This window comes from Mustela nivalis (genome assembly GCF_964662115.1).
Source record: "Mustela nivalis genome assembly, chromosome: 15".
Lineage (NCBI taxonomy): Eukaryota > Metazoa > Chordata > Mammalia > Carnivora > Mustelidae > Mustela > Mustela nivalis.
Genome location: NC_139034.1, coordinates 28,429,890 through 28,448,700, shown reverse-complemented (window position 1 = coordinate 28,448,700; position 18,811 = coordinate 28,429,890). Strand labels below are relative to the sequence as shown.

Genomic DNA, 18,811 nt, shown 5'->3' with positions numbered 1-18,811 from the left:
AGCATGAGCCAGGAGGCTTGGGAGGCCTCAAGGTGTGTTTCCCAAAAGTCGGGGTGGGAAGGCTGGCTAAGCTCACAGGTTTCAGGAAAGATAATAAAATAAACAAAAAGCTAAGTTTCCTTAAACTCTGCATTTCCATAGCCACCTGCAGCCAAACCTCCCTAATTTGGAGATGTGCCCCCTTTCTTGCTAAGGGTTTACTATATGACTCTGCTCTGTTTTGGCAAAGTGTAAGTGACTGTAGAAAGCAAGCCAGAGACACACTCAACCCCTTTTTCTTTCTACCTAGGGGTGTGTGTGTGTGTATTATTGCACTGCACAGCTACAGCACAGAGCATGGAATTTTAAGAACTCTAGAAATCAATTTATATGACATTTAGTGAAAAGCAACTGGCTCAATTTAAGAGCGTTTCCCCAAAGGTCAGGGAGTTCCTCTCAAGGATGGAAGTGGTATCTTAGTTGCCTTCCTTTCTAATATCTGATACCTAGATGAGAGAGCAGTATGAACTATTCAGGGCTTTATTGAATTCTATAAATTTTGTTGCTTCTTTTGCCCCATGTGAGAGAGAATACTAAGATAAATGGTAATTTCTAGACTAAAATTGAAGGAAGATTAGAAAAGCAAATTATGTATTTTCAGTGAGTATTTCAATGCTACAGTCAACTCTGTTAAAAGTCTCCCATACAGGTTAATCATTGCCACACTGCAATGATTAATTTGAAAAATGTAAAGAAGAATTTTAAACTATTGCCTTCCTCAGTTTTCTCTATGTGTGGGAGCTCCCCTCTGTGCAATGATCTGTTTGAATTTGACTCTGAATTCTTTAGTCAGCCAGTGTTTCATTCTAAATGGAACTAAATTTGGCTAAATGGAAAGGTTGGTGGTCTCACCCCAGGACTACAAAGATACCTCCCTGGCATGTGATTTTTCCCTGTTTAGTCAATGGGGTGACAGATGAAGAAATTTCTCCACTGAAGTTGATGAGGCTACCACCTATTTCTGGAAAATCTTTCTTAATCCTGGTTTTACAATTTTATGAGCCTCTGCTTTACATGCAATACTTGTGTTTAGGACGATTTCAATCTGAACAAAATTAGTACCCACATTTGTTGTTGTTATTGTTGTTTTTTGTGGTCGTTTTATTTATTTTTTTTACGATTTTATTTATTTATTTGAGAAAGAGAGAGAGAGAATGTGAGCTAGGGGTGGGGGCAGAGAAAAAGGGAGAGGCAGGCTCCCTGTCAAGCAAGGAGCGTGATGTGAGGCTCAATCCCAGGAACCCGGAATCATGACCTGAGCTGAAGGCAGACACTTAGCCAACTGAGCCACCCAGGTGCCCCAGAGCTGTGGTGTTTTGAATTCTTACATTGATATCTTAATATTTCAGGAAGAACCCCAAGTGATCCTGTAAATCTTCCAGATGTTTTATTTTAAACCTGAAGAAAACATGGTCATTATCAATAAATGTTTACTGATCATCACCTGGGTAGGATTCCTGTCCCTGGCACTTTAACAAATCTGTTCCAAGTGGTCTGGATTTCCAAGTTGCCCCATTATTTGGTTTGGGAGTCAGATACTTTCCCAGTGATGTCTTCATTATTTCCTAAGTTCGAAAATTAAATTTACGATTTTTTAAAAGACATTAACTGTGAGACAGGAGTGCTTAGTAGTTTTCATTTAGGAAGTGCTTACTATGACCTAGAAACTGTGGTGAGTTGAGTGTTTTACATATATTTCCTAATTTGAATCCCTACACCGACCCACTGAATTGGGGGATGACTCTTGTGATTCCCACTTTAGAGATGAGAGCACTGAGGTTAGGGAAGACGTGCTATTTGTTCCAGGTTGCACAGCAAAGCACAGAAACGGATTGGAATCCAGTTCTGCCTGATTCCACAGCCTCCCTGCTGCACCACATCATTCGTTTTTTTGATAGTCTCTTGTAAATTCTCATTCAGGGCCATGATATCTCAGAACTTACATGTCATTTGATTATACATTTTAAACCTTAGGAAACCAGGTTTCCCAAGGGCTGACTGACTCTGTTCTTCACGTTTTACACGTCTCTTTTGCATGGTCTGGGTTTCCAAGTTACTTCATTAACTGATTACGTTGGTCGGACATGTTTCTGAAAGAGACTTTAACAGTGAAAATTATTTTAAATTCCCAATTATTCAGGGTATTTTGTTTAAAGATGAGAACAGCTGGCAGTTTTAATTCCATAAGTGTTGAAATATTGTGGAAAAGAGAAACCCCAAACCAGCTTGCTAACAAATGGCTTAGTGAATGAATCAGCAGGATTGTGCTCTCTCTGGTTCTTTCTGGATGTTTCCTATGTGTCCCCACAATCTGGGTGTAGTGTGATGAGTTATTCTGCTGAGAAACCAGAGTTGAAAGAATAAACAGGGTTGACAGAATAAACAGAGTAAACCCTGAGTGTGGGGGGAGGTTTGCAAGTCAGCCTCCCTGACTCACATGCCCGGCCTTTTGGGAATGTGCCCAAAGCTTTCCCTTCATGAACTGGTGGAAATGGCTTAACTCAGCCAATTTGTTTGATTTCTCATTGACTAGAGCAGCAGACCTGGGGGAGCCTAAAAAGTGGGGCAGTGAACAAATGTGCAAGTGGCCATGCTGCAGAAAGAGAGGAAGAGAGTGTCACACAGCACACACACACACACACACACACACACACACACATACACACACATACGCACATGCGATTAGCTAACGGAAAAGAAACGGATTTATTGTTGTTGATCATTATGGCTGACACCTCAAATTAAATGGAACATTTGTCTAAAAAATTTCCATTTTATATTTGTCAAGTGATCTCCTCTGAGGAGCTGTAAAGGCGCACACCACTCCATGAGAACTGAGCGATTCATTATTAAATGAACAAGTTGGATTAAGGGGGCACCAGAAAGAGAAACTGAAGAGGGAGTTGAAAAAAGTGCTGAAAAGCAAATGGAAGCACAGACCTTGTGTGCCAAAGGGGGCGGAGGGGTCACTTAGCAGTGGGCATAGCAAAGGTAGGAGCTGAGTCTACAGCAGTGTTCCTTTTTGGGACACCCTAGGGATGGGGGCGAGTTTCCTTGTGGAGAGGAGCTGCTATCTGGGAGTGAGTTCTTAAGCCTTAAGAGCCCTTGTCAGTGTGTAGCCCTGTGCTATGGACACGTTCCAGGTGATTCAAGAAAATTATAGAAGTTTCATTTGTGTAGCTCCACAGCTGCATTTGGGAGCCTGGTAGTTGATGTCCCAGAGGTAGGTATGAGGGAGGGTAGGGAGCTGGTGGTCAGTAACAGGGATGCCTGTGTCTCCCAGGCTGCTTTGGAGATCACCCACAGTGACACCAGCCCCCAACCATGGGCCCCCAGTGTACACTTGTAACATGAGTTCAGACAGATATGTCGACCCCCAGGACAGCTGCAGCTTGAGTTAATAGCAAATAATTCAGCCCTTCGGTGATGCTTTCCTAGAAATCCAGCAATGTACTCTATGTGGATCCAGTCCAGGAATTCCCTTCCTATCTGAGAGAGCAAAAGTGCATCCTTTGGCGTTTGATCATCTGCAGCCATTGGGTAAAGCCTCAGGCACCAGTTTCTCTACGTTTCTTTTTCTTCCTGTCCCATGTATCCTCAAGGTTCTTCTTAGAGGGCTGTTTGTGAGACTTAGTAGGGATCTCCCCCCACATTTAGGATTTTTAGCAATTGGACCTTTCCTTGTGGTGTAAGGAAGAGATTCCTGATTTCTAATCACCAAGAAACAGAGCTACAGCTGAGACACAATGACACGTGAAAGTCAAGGTTTTGGGGGAAAGGGGAGAAAGGATGGGATATGGAATTGGGACTCAGGGTCCCAATTGGCTGACTCAGGGTCCTTTTTTCCTTTTTAGGTGTATGCATTCTTTTGATCACATTTCCCAAACAAGCAGGAGGCTTTCCAGGTAACATTATCTTCTTGGCACTAAGACCCAGATTTTTTATAGAGCATGATATTACTAACAAGAGCCTCTGGACCGAAGAAGGCCTTTTCTGGTACAGAACGCGTGGAAATGGAGAGCAGCAACATAGGAAGGAGCTGCTCTTTGCATCTTTTAAAGGTAGTCTAGTAATTTTTTCCCTACATTCTTTTTCCCTTAATAATGTGCTTCCCTCCTGAAGCTGAGCCTCCCTTTTCCACGTGAAGTCAGTATTTCCTTCTGCCTTTATGATAGCCTTAGAGACGTTCTCCTGCTGGACAGAGATGGATTTCACATTAGGAGAAGAGCACTTCAGAACACCATAGAATGGCCAGGGTTCTATTTATTTACTTTAGAGGTGGTGGCAGCTAAGGAAGAAGGTTCAAAAGATACAAAGTTGTGCATGAATTATGATGTGATATGTTCAGCTTTTAGCTCACCACTGGGCAGACCTTCAAAGTTAGTTTTCAATGGACTTTTCTCAGGGGGCCACACCATCCTTTTCCAAATGTGAGTTTGAGGATGCTTCCCATCTTACATCACTCACAAATAACTGCCAGAGGAACAAGAAACAAAAACTATACAATTTATAGTTCACCCTCTTTGATGTAAGGTGGGATGGGGGTTGCAAAGCAAGGGCTTCTGAGTACAATGTAGTTGGATTGCTATAGAAAGCAAACTCTTATTTCCTTCAGAAGAGAGCAAGCGGCATTAGCTAATTAAAAATATTAGAAAGCCTTTGCTCAGATTCAGTTGAGCTTGATTTTTGGGTCACGGTGGGGGAGGGGAAGAGGAAAGAAACCCAACGGCCTGTGCCAAGGGTTTGCTGAACATGTTTAAAAAAAAAAAAATGCTGACGGGCATTAAATTAAGTAACAACTGAAGATTACACAAGAGTAAACATTGCTGCTAATGTTTGACTAAAAGCTAACTGAGGGCTCTAAGTGACTCCAGTTAATTTACACATCATGCCAATAACAGCCCCAGGGGACGGGGGGCTGCTAAAGGTGGGGGAGACTTTTATAGCCAGAAGCCACATTTTTAAATTTAGAAAAAGAAAACTAGAGCTGAAGGGACTGCTTAAGAAACTTCAGGGAAGGAGAGACAGAAAAAGAGAGAAAGGGGAATTGTGTGTCTGTGCCTGCTGGGCTTGGGGGGACGTGTAACTTTTAAATAACTCTTCTAGGAGGAGGGAGTGTGCTAGGATCAAAGAGTTAACTGTTCCTGTGGGACAGGAGTCTTAATAAATTCTACACTGTGCCAAGGGGTCCATCCATCCCAAATGAAAGAGTGTAAATTCCCCCGTGAGATCAAATAAAATTGATTTAACTTTGCAACATTTTGCTTCAAGTTAAAGCGTACAGCAAATGATGTTAAAATTATAGTCCCTGTTCAGCACAGCCTCTTCTGATATACTTTTAGATGGCTTTAAAATGGGATGTGTCGTTTATTTAGTACCATAGCAGTTGATATCCTTAGATGGGAGTTTCATCATGTACTTTATTTTTCTGGGGCATTGGGGATGACCATAATTGCCGAACAATTCAATGGAATGGAATGGGCCAACTCAGCACATTTTGCTACATTTTTTGCGTGATATCTAAAATCTTCTTTCTCGTTGCAGTATGTTTAGGAAAGTAAGTCATTTAACCCTCCTATTTCCTGGGCTTGAATAATTCTCTTAATAAGGCATAAAACGTTTGCCCTCTTTACATTAACATGTCATTGTGAAGGAAATAGCTTGGTTTAGAATGTCAGGGTTTAGGTCCTGTTGTCTGATGCTTGACAATCTTCAGAGGATACTCAAGGAAATCCAGCCTCTCCAGAGACCCTCTTTCTTCTCACGTTTTTGTCTTCTCTCAGGCAAAGGCAAAAATATCTGCTGTGCTAGGCCAGTCTTGAGTTTAATCTTGGAGTCTCAAAAATAAACAGTGGTAAGGTCTGGATAACATTGATGGACATTTCTGTGTTTGCCCAGATGAAACTTTAAAAATGCTAAAAGCCACCAAAATCTCGGCTCTTTCCCTTAATTGTCCTGGATTATCAGACTGGAGAAGTGGAATGGGCGGGTATGTTCCAGTACTATTAAATCTTGTGCAAACTTTACTGATACCAGCCTTTTGCCTCTGGCAGCCCATTCTGCTTTCCAGCATTCTCCAGGGACCCTCACAGCATGCCAGAAATCAAATACCCTGTCTGCTGGGGCAGCCCTGATGCTAAAGAAGCTAGAAGAAAAAACAAAAAGCAAAAAACAAAAAACAAACAAACAAACAAAATGCTGTCTCATCCTTTCCACATTGTCCGTTTGACTCACTTTATGACTTTTCTTGCCAGATCCAAAACTTGATGGCCAACCTGACTAAGGTCATCAGCCCCACGGAGCTATTTTAAAAAATTAAAATCACTTGGCATTTTCAGTTCTTGTCATTTGTGAGTTTGCTCAAATATTCTGATGAGCAATTCTCAAAGACGAAGGTGGGCCAAACCGCAGCAAAACTGAAAGTGGCACTTCACAGTGACTAGAATCAGTAGACATTGGTTTGGTCCCTCGTATCCTCCAGACCTGATGTTGAAAACAAAGATGAGTCTCCCCCATGTCTACTGGGTTGGTTTGTCAAGGAAACTTAAGGGATGTCTAAGGGGGATTGGCCTTTCATGAACAACTCACTGTAATTCACAAAGCGTTTGACATGAATTGGTGATTACAGATATGGTCACACTGTATGAACGAACAGCCTGGTTATGATGATGTGGCATTTCCTGTCCTTATCGTCAACAGAAAATAGGATGTCAGGTTACAGTTATCTGGCTCTTGTGCTCTTCTACTTTGACCCCCAAAGAGTAATTTATGTAATTTCTCGAAACTCTGAATCACAAAGGCACGGAGTGGTGAATGGTGGTATAATAATGAGAAGAGCCAAAATCTATTGTGAATTGACTATGTGCACTAGTCTACTTACTATGTGCACTACTGCTCCAAACAAAAATCCCATGACCTTGGTACTACTGCTCTCCCACTGCAAAGTCTAGGAAGTGAGGCCCTGGGAGGTAAGCCAAGGGTCTATAGTCATCCAGCAGTTGGCAGAGGAGGCTGGATTTAGTCACAACGGTCTACATCTAGTCTTAAGCTCCCCCAGGGGGAGGAGAAGACATCATTGCATCTCCAGGCATCCACATGCACATGCTTATCATTTTAGTTCCACTGGAGCCCATTGTCTAAGCCATCTAGGCATGTCCCAACACTATATACTAGAGGTTGAGGGGAGATTGGATTTCCTGAAGCCACATCAAACTCCATTCTCCATGATGCCTAAAAGAAAATCCGCCTCTTTCCATCTCTTCCCACAATTTAGAACATTTTTAAAAAAGATTTTTATGCACTTATTTTGAGAGAGAGAGAGCATGTGTGTGAGCACATGAGTGGATGAGGGGCAGAGGGAGAGAGAGAATCTCAACCAGATTCCATGCGCACAGAGCCCGACTCAGGGCTCAATCTCATGATCCTGACATCATGACCCGAGCCAAAATCGAGAGTTGGATGCTTAATCGGCTGCATCACTCAGGCGCTCACACACGCACTTCATTTTTTATTTTATTTTATTTTTTTAGACTTTATTTATTTATTTGAGTGAGAGAGAGAGAGAGAGAGTACAAGCAGCAGGAACAGCAGGGAGAGGGAGAAGCAGGCTCCCACTGAGCAGAGAGCTCAACGTGGGACTTGATCCCAGGACCCTGGGATCATGACCTGAACTGAAGGCAGATGCTTAACCGACTGAGTCACCCAGGCACCCTCATTAGAATAGAATATTTTATTGGAAAGGACTAATAGTTACACTGAGCTTACTACACATCAGAAAATATCCAAAGTACTTAACATGTATTATTCCTTTTATTTTTAAAACTGTAGGAAACGGGTAATGTTTTTATTGCCATTTTATGTTTGAGTAAACTAAGCACAGATAGGTCAGTCATGTCACTTGCTTCAAGTTACCAAGTTAGGGGGACACAGAGATAAACTGCCCCCCAAGCAGCAGCCTGGTCCCATGGTCCATGGTCTTAACACTGCTCTCTGTCTCCAATGAGTGGAGGGCTAGCCATGAGAGTCAGGCTTCAGGCAAATACTGTGGGCTGAGTTCTAGCACAGCTGATTGTGAATTGGCCGTTTTATCTCTAATGAGAGCAGCATGGCCTGAGTCCTCACCCCTTCCAGCGGCATGTTCCAGGACAAACACCAGGGAAGGACCCACAGGGGCCCAACTTAGTCTCCCAGCAGCTGAGACGGGGTGATTTCTAACTCTTACTTTTCTTCTCTAGGCCTTGGTTCTCCTGCCTCAGAACAAAGGCACGACAACAATGGCTTCTTTTATTAGTGGTGTTTTCCAGTTTACAAAGCAATCTCTCACACATTTCCTCATGCGATATGAGCCTCACCAAAGTTCTACAAGGTGTGATTGTGCAAGAAAGATCTTTAAGAAGCTTGAAGCTAAAAGGACATAAAACTTTGCTTTTTGATTCTGAGCCAAAACACGTTTCAACCATATCCCTAATTCTTTCTGCAGTAGAAATAATCCGTAAGAGCAAGTTTTCCATGGTAGAACATGACCCTTTTCATAAAACCTTCTCCTTGTTGCTTACAGCAGGTCCCTGTGTAGTAGTGCAGCTGGCCACAGAAGCCAGCCACGGGAACTGGTGAAGAGCACGCACGTGCTCACTCGTGTGTTCAAGCACGTGTGTAATTTGTGCTTGAATCCACTTGTCCTGGTAAGCATCTTCTAGCTGTAGGTGGGGGTGGGGGGCCAGCACTAGTTATGTTTAAAAGCACAGAGTGGAGCTGGAGCTCACAGGCTGGGCAGCAAGGACAAGCAACCATACAGAGAAGTGTGCTTCAAATAAGTCGGGCTGGGAGCCTGGGTGGCTCAGTGGGTTAAAGCCTCTGCCTTCAGCTCAGGTCATGATCTGAGGGTCCTGGGATCGAGCCCCGCATTGGACTCTCTGCTCTGCAGAAAGCCTGCTTCCCCCCTCTCTCTGCATGCCTCTCTGCCTACTTGTGATCTCTCTCTCTCTCTGTCAAATAAATAAATAAAATAAGTTGGGCTTTGGTTTCCACCCTTGTGATTGTACAGAAATGTTGCTGCTTCTTAAAGAAAAGAAATGAGCAAGACCTGTTGATAGTGAGAGGGGACAGCCTGGGCACTTTTCCCAGATCTGAATCTGTGACCTGCAAGCAGGCTCTTACCACATATTCTCAGGTCATGGCTGGCCAGCTGGTAAAGTGATCCTAAGAAAAGCTAAAATCCTGTGCTCCAACCAGGTGGAGGGAAGTCTGGGGAAGGAGGGAAAGAAAATGGCAAAAAAAAAAAAAAAAAAAAGAGAGAAAGAAAAAAACATGAGAAAGGCAAACCCACAAAGCATTCTTCTAAGGCTGTAAGCTCAAGTTGACCAGCAAGGCCCCAGAAGGCCCATATGGGCAGGTTAATGTCCCTAAAATCAAGCAGGAGCCAGTAATAACGGGGTCAGGCGAGTAGAAAGTTCCAGATGCTGAGGAAGTCTGCACAGTGCACCACTAGGTGCAGCAGTCGCTCAGCATAGAGGCCTGGCTCCCCAGCTCTGGGCACACACTCTGGGGCCAGAGAGACAGACTCTGCTTCTCATAAAGCCTTGTCCTCCCTCTGGGACAGGTCCCTGGAGAATCAGGAGGGCTTTACAGTAAAATCAAGCATTATCTCTACTTACTGGTTTCTGGAGGCCGGGTTAGAAGCCGGTTGCCTGGTGATTGCCTGCAGCTGGCTTGGTCTTTGTTGGCAGGGACCAGGGCGGAGGAGGAACTGTTTCTATGTGCCCTGTGAGCCGTGACCTAGGAGTTGTGTGGCAGTTGTGAGACACAGCCGCGTCTGCTGCGGTGACCGGGGCCCAGACTTGCAGCCCTGTGTGTTATCACTTACCTTCCTTTGGTGGTTTGGGTCTGCACCTCTTTAGGGGAACAAACTAAATCTGACCAGTTTCCGAGCTTGGCGGTCACTGCTAAGGGCTTGCCTGCCTGTTGCGCTGCTCTTTTTCTAAAGTAGTAGAGTGCCGGCTTCTATTACACTGGTTTCTATTTCTGTAAAAAACATTGTAGAACTGCTTTCCTCATCGTTCTCACTGAAAATTAATGTTCCCTTCCCTTCTGCACTGGAAGGGCTGACCCACATTCACCCGATCTGCTCCCTCCGTGACTGCTGCCAGCGCCCGGCCGGTGGCTGCCATCAGACGTTCCGCCCTGGCCAGCACATGTTTTTAAATGACTGTGCAGTACCTGTGGTTATAAAAACAAATGGACCTAGACGAGGTCCCAGCAGGCCACGAGGGATACACCCACGTTCTCTGTCCCTGCTGATCTGGGCTCTCCCTTGGAGTCTCCTCGTCAAAACTCCACACGACCTCATGTGACTATTCTCGTACTCAGAATGCTTTATGGAGCTCCTAGACTGGAAAAGGGTGCAGAGGGACTCTGGTTCCGAGCATGGGCTTGGGGGTCAACACTAGGCGTGGACTCCGATGCAGTCACTTACTGAGTATGTGCTCCTCTGAGTACGTTTCTTAACCTCTGTGCCTCAGTTTTCCCACTTACAAAATGGGGCAGCAGCAACATCAGTCTGTATAGGGTTCTTGGGAGGATTGTGTGAAATAATGAGTGTAAAGTACTTAGCACAAGGCCTGATAGAGGGACAAATGTTACTTTAACGTACATTTTGCTATTTGTTATTATCTCCTCGTTTTCTCCAGAAAGTAGCTGATCTTAGTGCACGTCTGCTTCTGTGTATGGGGAGGTCTGATGATTTGGAGGATGTGTAGAGGGGAGCCACTATGAAGCAAATGCCGCATTTGACTCATTACCATTATCAACCAGCAGCAGCCCCTGGTCCGCTCGCCCTGACTCCCTCACCTAGACCATACTAAGCTGGAGCCCAGGAGAAGACAGAGTACGGACGGCTCCAGAACTCTCGTGGGAAGAGACTTGGTTATTCATCATGGTGTCAACTCAGCATCACCAGGCTGGCACATTGCACATGGGAGATGGCTGGGGACTGGCAGGCGATGCCCAAGGCATCACTGGAATCTCATGGCACCGTGAACCAGAGCCTTTCTCCTACTGGTGAACATTTGTAGCCCAGGGCTTAGTAGGTACCTGTGAGAAGAGAAGGCTGGTGATGAAAATGTCCATCGTTTGCTTCCAGCGCTGCAATTTGTTCCTGTAGGTCGAGCCACAGATTCAAGTGAGTCCACAGTGCCAGCCACAAACAGCAGACCTGTGTGTAGAGAGGCAGAGAGACAGACCTGGTGTAGATGCAGTGAAACACCATTTAAATTAGTGATTGACAAACCAGGAGCCCTCATGGCACCCACTTCGGGAAAGCTGGACTAAGTGAAGTGGCAGGGGCCTTTCTCAATGAAGGACCAAGTTAGCCAGTAAGAAGGTTCTCCATTTTAACTTTTCCTTATGCAAGTTTAAAAAAAAAAAAAAAAAAAAAAAAAAACCAAAAAGATGTCGTGCCCCGCTCTATGTGGACTGCTAAATAAATGTCTAATTGATAAACCAGTAACCAGGGCATAGTAAAGAAACAAAACAAAACAAAACAAAACTCATGAGATAAATAAGGCAACTTCTTTGTGTGACATGCAGTTCAGGTATTTTGTGCTTGAGCTAGTAGCCTTTAGTGATCAACTCCAGACCAAGGCGGATTATGAAGTCTGCGTGTCTGTGGGTTTGAATTTAAGCTGACCAAATGCCCTGTTCTCCCACCTTCCTTCTCACTTGTCTCCAGGATAAGAATTGATAAGAGCTACAAATGTTCTTCCAGGACTCATTATTAATCATACATGTTGAGGGGCCTTGACAAAGATAAAATGTTCTATATAGGTACAGCGGTAGTTCGGAGAGTTTTCTGCATCGGGTGAGACTCAAGAGTTTTCCTTAAACACTGCAACCTCTTAGTCTTCCAGCTGTTCCAGGGCAGACCCGAGTTCCGTGCTCTATCTTTTCAATGTGGCAAGCCTCAAGGGTAGATTAAGTTAGGCAATTTATCCCCTTTTATGTTCTGTATTCACAGACAGCACTCCGACGGGGTAACATAAAACCACAGATAGGTTTCTTTACAACAGTATTTAAGCGAACCAGGAAAGTGGCCCACGCCATGTATGTGTGGCAGCGGGAAGAGAGGGATCACAGGAGAACATGGATGTTAAAAGAAATGATGAAAATGAGAAACCTTCCTAGCTGCTCCAGACCTTATGCTTAAAGGCACATTTCTTTGGCGCCTTATATGTTTCTGAAATTTGTTCTCAGGCCTTGGATCTCCCCCAAGGTGTTGATGTTGCATTTTGACTCAGTAGGGGCCATCCCTCCCCAGACCTTCCAGTCCTTGCCCGCAGACCACATGCTCACACTATTCAGTAGTCAGATGACAGAGAGGAAAGGTTCGGAGAGGATCATTTCTCAGAACTTGCTGGCTTATCTCCTCTCCAGTGTGTTACTGACACTGGAGATGTATAAAACCTGTAAAAATATGTTGGGACTCTGCGATGCCTGTGTGTGTGCATACCCCCCCACACACATGCACATACGTGTGTCATTGGTACTCCATGCCATGGGGGCCGCCCTTCCTGCTGGCTCCTCTACCTTGTCAGGCTTGCCTGGGCATGTCGGCCCGACTGAAGTCAGGCCAAGTTTCACGGGAGGAATTTCCCTGTGTCTGGAGCTGGAGTTCAGGTTTGCTGACATGGAGACTGATCTGTTGGTCGTCAGCAAAGAAAACATGGCTTTTGAAGGAGCAGCGGAGGACATTAGAAACAGCAGCAGCTAGTTGCTAGTTGCTAATGGCTGGCTTTAGTTCCATTTGGAAGCTTGAGAAATAAAAATGCTATGGAGAACATATAGGGACAGAAAACGTTCAGAGGTGCCCAGGGGTTAAGAGTAAGAATAAGGAGACTGATTTCAAGAAGCACATAATTTCTCAATATTAGAAATAACCGGTCTTGTTTGAGGTGGTGGTTATTTGATTGTATATGTTTGTCAAAATTCATAGAACTATGTCCTAAAAAGGAGGAATTCTACCATATGTAAATTATAACTATTTAAAAATAATTAATTAAAGGAAGACACCAACTCTGTCTATTAAATTGGCAAATGTTTTAAACAATGAAACAGATGATTACATATTTAGAAGAAACTTCAGGAAAAAACGTATTATACACTGTTCAGGGGAAATGTAAAGATATTTGAATTTTTCTGGTTGGAAATGTGGCAGTGTATATCCAAAGACTTAAAGCCATGGGTAATATTTTACATGATAATTCCTCTTCTAGGAATCTCTCCTTAGAAAATTTTCAAGGAGTTTAAAGATCTAGGTACAAGGATGTTTACTGCAGTGTTATAACAGAAAAAAAATTCAAAAGTAGGTTTATTTTATTATAATTCATCTGTAGGCAATAAGAATTATGTTTTGAAAAATATTTAAGACCATAAAAATGTAAAAAATTAATGTAAAGTGAAATAAATAGGATTCAAAGCTACACATGCAATATGCTTTTACCTTCTGTTAAAAAAAATGCGTTTGGTTATATATATGTATATATACAGAAGTACAAACAGAAAAAAGACTGGAAGGATTTGCACAAATAAAGTGTTAGTGTCTCTCAGGATAGTGGAATTAATGGTGATTTTAAAAATTATCTTTATTTGGTACTTCCCCAGATTTTCTGCTGAAAGAATGTATTAACTTTATGATCAGAAACATAAATATTATTTTTGTAATTTTCTTTGCTATCAAGGGCTCCCCCTGCTGCTCACCTAAAAAATTATGGCGGGTTGGCCTCCTACTGCTTATTTCTGATTTTCCTCATCTTCCAAAAAGTTCTGTTCTTGATCTTGATCTGCTCTCTACCTGTTACTTGTCTTAGGAGCAAACTCTTGGAATGATGTGTCAAGTTCTAGTCTTTTTGTAAAAATTGTGATGTAATTCACATACATGAGTCATTGATTTGAAGTGTAAAATTCAATGTGTGCATGTATATGTGTGTTTAGTATATTCACAAAATGGTTCAACTGTTTAATATCTAATTCTCTAACATTTCCACCATTCCCAAAGAAACCTCATAACCATTACCAATGACTTCCCATCATCCCCTTGTCCAGTGCCTGGTAAACACTAAGTTACTTTCTGTGCCTACGGATTTGCCTATTTGGATATTTCATTTAAATGGAATCATACTATATGCTGTCTTTTCTGTCTGGTTTCTTTCACTTAGCATAATGTTTTCAAGGTTATAATCCCTGTTGTAACATGTATCAGAACTTCATTTTTTTTTCAGTTTTAGTTATTTTCATCACTTTTCTTTGTGATCCAGATCATTTTTTTTTTTTTTTTGGAAAGAAAAAAGAATTTATTTTAATTTTTTTTGGTTTTTAAAAAAATTTTTTAAATCTTTTATAAACATATAATATATTTTTATCCCTAGGGGTACAGGTCTGTGAATCGCCAGGTTTATACACTTCACAGCACTCACCATAGCACATACCTTCCCCAATGTCCATAACCCCAACCCCCTTCTCCCAACCCCTCTCCCCCTAGCAACCCTCAGTTTGTTTTGTGAGATTAAGAGTCACTTATGGTTTGTCTCCCTCCCAGTCCCATCCTGTTTCATTTGTTCTTCTCCTACCCCCTCAACTCCCCCATGTTGCATCTCCACTTCCTCATATTAGGGAGATCATATGGTAGTTGTCTTTCTCCAATTAACTTATTTTGCTAAGCAGTTCAATCCACGTTGTCGCAAATGGTAAGATTTCATTTCTTTTGATGGCTGCATAGTATTCCATTGGGTATATATACCACATCTTCTTGACCCATTCATCTGTTGATGGACATCTAGGTTCTTTCCATAGTTTGCTATTGTAGATATTGCTGCTATAAAAATTCAGGTGCATGTGCCCCTTCGGATCACTACGTTTGTATCTTTAGGGTAAATACCCAGTAGTGCAATTGCTGGGTCATAGGGTAGCTCTATTTTCAACTTTTTGAGGAACCTCCATGCTGTTTTCCAGAGTGGTTGCACCAGCTTGCATTCCCACCAACAGTGTAGGAGGGTTCCCCTTTCTCCACATCCTCGCCAGCATCTGTCATTTCCTGACTTGTTGATTTTAGCCATTCTGACTGGTGTGAGGTGGTATCTCATTGTGGTTTTGATTTGTATTTCCCTGATGCTGAGTGATATGGAGCAGTTTTTCATGTGTCTGTTGGCCATCTGGATGTCTTCTTTGCAGAAATGTCTGTTCACGTCTTCTGCCCATATCCTGATTGGATTATTTGTTCTTTGAGTGTTGAGTTTGTTCTTTATAGATTTTGGACACTAGCCCTTTATCTGATATGTTGTTTGCAAATATCTTCTCCCATTCTGTCAGTTGTCTTTTGGTTTTGTTAACTGTTTCCTTTGCTGTGCAAAATCTTCTGATCTTGACAAAATCCCAATAGTTCATTTTTGCCCTTGCATCCCTTGCCTTTGGTGATGTTCCTAGGAAGATGTTGCTGTGGCTGACACCGAAGAGGTTGCTGCCTGTGTTCTCCTCAAGGATTTTGATGGATTCCTTTCTCACATTGAGGTCCTTCATCCATTTTAAGTCTATTTTCGTGTGTGGTGTAGGGAAATGATCCAATTTCATTTTTCTGCATGTGGCTGTCTAATTTTCCCAACACCATTTATTGAAGAGGCTGTCTTTTTTCCATTGGACATTCTTTCCTGCTTTGTCGAAGATTAGTTGACCATAGAGTTGAGGGTCTATTTCTGGGCTCTCTATTCAGTTCCATTGATCTATGTGTCTGTTTTTGTGCCAGTACCATTCTGTCTTGATGATGACAGCTTTGTAATAGAGCTTGAAGTCCAGAATTGTGATGCCACCAACGTTGGCTTTCTTTTTCAATATCCCTTTGTCTATTCGAGGTCTTTTCTGGTTCCATATAAATTTTAGAATTATTTGTTCCATTTCTTTGAAAAAGATGGATGGTATTTTGATAGGAATTGCATTAAATGTGTAGATTGCTTTAGGTAGCATAGACATTTTCACAATATTTATCCTTCCAATCCAGGAGCATGGAACATTTTTCCATTTCTTTGTGTCTTCCTCAATTTCTTTCATGAGTACTTTATAGTTTTCTGAGTATAGATTCTGTGCCTCTTTGGTTAGGTTTATTCCTAGGTATCTTATGGTTTTGGGTGCAATTGTAAATGGGATTGACTCCTTAATTTCTCTTTCTTCTGTCTTGCTGTTGGTGTAGAGAAATGCAACTGATTTCTGTGCATTGATTTTATATCCTGACACTTTACTGAATTCCTGTATAAGTTCTAACAGTTTTGGAGTGGAGTCTTCTTGGTTTTCCACATATAGTATCCTATCATCTGTGAAGAGTGTTAGTTTCACTTCTTCTTTGCCGATTTGGATGCCTTTAATTTCCTTTTGTTGTCTGATTGCTGAGGCTAGGATTTCTAGTCCTATGTTGAATAGCAGTGGTGATAATGGACATCCCTGCCGTGTTCCTGACCTTAGCGGAAAAGCTTTCAATTTTTCTCCATTGAGAATTATATATGCAGTGGGTTTTTCATAGATGGCTTTGATAATATTGAGGTATGTGCTCTCTATTCCTACACTTTGAAGAGTTTTTGATTAGGAAGGGATGCTGTACTTTGTCAAATGCTTTTTCAGCATCTATTGAGAGTATCACATGGTTCTTGTTCTTTCTTTTATTAATGTGTTGTATCACATTGGTTGATTTGTGGATGTTGAACCAAACTTGCAGCCCTGGAATAAATCCCACTTGGTCATGGTGAATAATCCTTTGAATGTACTGTTGGATCCTATTGGCTAGTATTTTGGTGAGAATTTTCGCATCTGTGTTCATCAAGGATATTGGTCTATAGCTCTCTTTTTTGATGGGATCCTTGTCTGGTTTTGGGATCAAGGTGTGCTGGCCTCATAAAATGAGTTTGGAAGTTTTCCTTCCATTTCTATTTTTTGGAACAGTTTAAGGAGAATAGGAATTAGTTCTTTAAATGTTTGGTAGAATTCCCCCGGGAAGCCGTCTGGCCCTGGGCTTTTGTTTGTTTGGAGATTTTTAATGACTGTTTCAATCTCCTTACTGGTTATGGGTCTGTTCAGGCTTTCTATTTCTTCCTGGTTCAGTTGTGGTAGTTTATATGTTTCTAGGAATGCATCCATTTCTTCCAGATTGTCAAATTTATTGGCGTAGAGTTGCTCATAGTATGTTCTTATAATAGTTTGTATTTCTTTGGTGTTAGTTGTGTTCTCTCCTCTTTCATTCATGATTTTATTTATTTGGGTCCTTTCTCTTTTCTTTTTGATAAGTCGGGCCAGGGGTTTATCATTATCAATTCTATTAATTCTTTCAAAGAACCAGCTTCTAGTTTCGTTGATTTGTTCTATTGTTTTTTTTGGTTTCTATTTCATTGATTTCTGCTCTCATCTTTATGATTTCTCTTCTCCTGCTGCGCTTAGGGTTTCTTTCTTGTTCTTTCTTCAACTCTGTTAGGTGTATGGTTAGGTTGTGTACCTGAGACCTTTCTTGTTTCTTGAGAAAGGCTTGAACCGCTATATATTTTCCTCTCAGGACTGCCTTTGTTGTGTCCCACAGATTTTGAATCATTGTGTTTTCATTATCATTTGTTTCCATGAATTTTTTCAATTCTTCTTTAATTTCCTGGTTGACCAATTCATTCTTTAGAAGGATGCTGTTTAATCTCCATGTATTTGGGTTCTTTCCAAATTTCCTCTTGTGATTGAGTTCTAGCTTTAGAGCATTGTGGTCTGAAAATATGCAGGGAACAATCCCAATCTTTTGATACCCGTTGAGGCCTGATTTAGGACCGAGGATGTGATCTATTCTGGAGAATGTTCCATGTGCACTAGAGAAGAATGTGTATTCTGTTGCTTTGGGATGAAATGTTCTGAATATATCTGTGATGTCCATCTGGTCCAGTGTGTCATTTAAGGCCTTTATTTCCTTGTGGATCTTTTGCTTGGATTATCTGTCCATTTCAGTGAGGGGAGTGTTAAATTCCCCTACTATTATTGTATTATTGTTGATTTGTTTCTTTGATTTTGTTATTAATTGGTTTATATAGTTGGCTGCTCCCACGTTAGGGGCATAGATATTTAAAATTATTAGATCTTCTTGTTGGACAGATCCTTTGAGTATGATATAGTGTCCTTCCCCATCTCTTATTATAGTCTTTGGCTTAAAATCTAATTGATCTGATATAAGGATTGCCACTCCTGCTTTCTTCTGATGTCCATTAGCATGGTAAATTCTTTTCCACCCCCCACTTTAAATCTGGAGGTGTCTTTGGGTTTAAAATGAGTTTCTTGTAGGCAACATATAGATGGGTTTTGTCTTTTTATCCGTTCTGATACCTTGTGTCTTTTGATTGGGGCATTTAGCCCATTAACATTCAGGGAAACTATTGAGAGATATGAATTTAGTGACATTGTATTGCCTGTAATGTAACTGTTACTGTATATTGTCTCCATTCCTTTCTGATCTACTACTTTTAGGCTCTCTCTGCTTAGAGGACCCCTTTCAATATTTCCTGTAGAGCTGGTTTGGTGTTTGCAAATTCTTTCAGTTTTTGTTTGTCCTAGAAGCTTTTAATCTCTCCTTCTATTTTCAATGATAGCCTAGCTGGATATAGTATTCTTGGCTGCATGTTTTTCTTGTTTAGTGTTCTGAATATATCATGCCAGCTCTTTCTGGCCTGCCAGGTCTCTGTGGATAAGTCTGCTGCCAGTCTAATATTTTTACCATTGT

At 41.9% G+C, this 18,811-nt stretch overlaps 1 long non-coding RNA gene across 1 annotated transcript; it reads right to left on the bottom strand.

Moving 5' to 3' along the window:
* Positions 1-1,404: 1,404 nt before the first annotated feature.
* LOC309849030 lies at positions 1,405-9,800 on the bottom strand. The gene is made up of 4 exons (XR_014303434.1): positions 9,693-9,800; positions 9,196-9,282; positions 1,983-2,139; positions 1,405-1,604 (listed from the first exon to the last, which is right to left on the bottom strand). It is a non-coding gene; the product is annotated as an uncharacterized lncRNA (long non-coding RNA).
* Between the last annotated feature and the right edge of the window lie 9,011 nt (positions 9,801-18,811).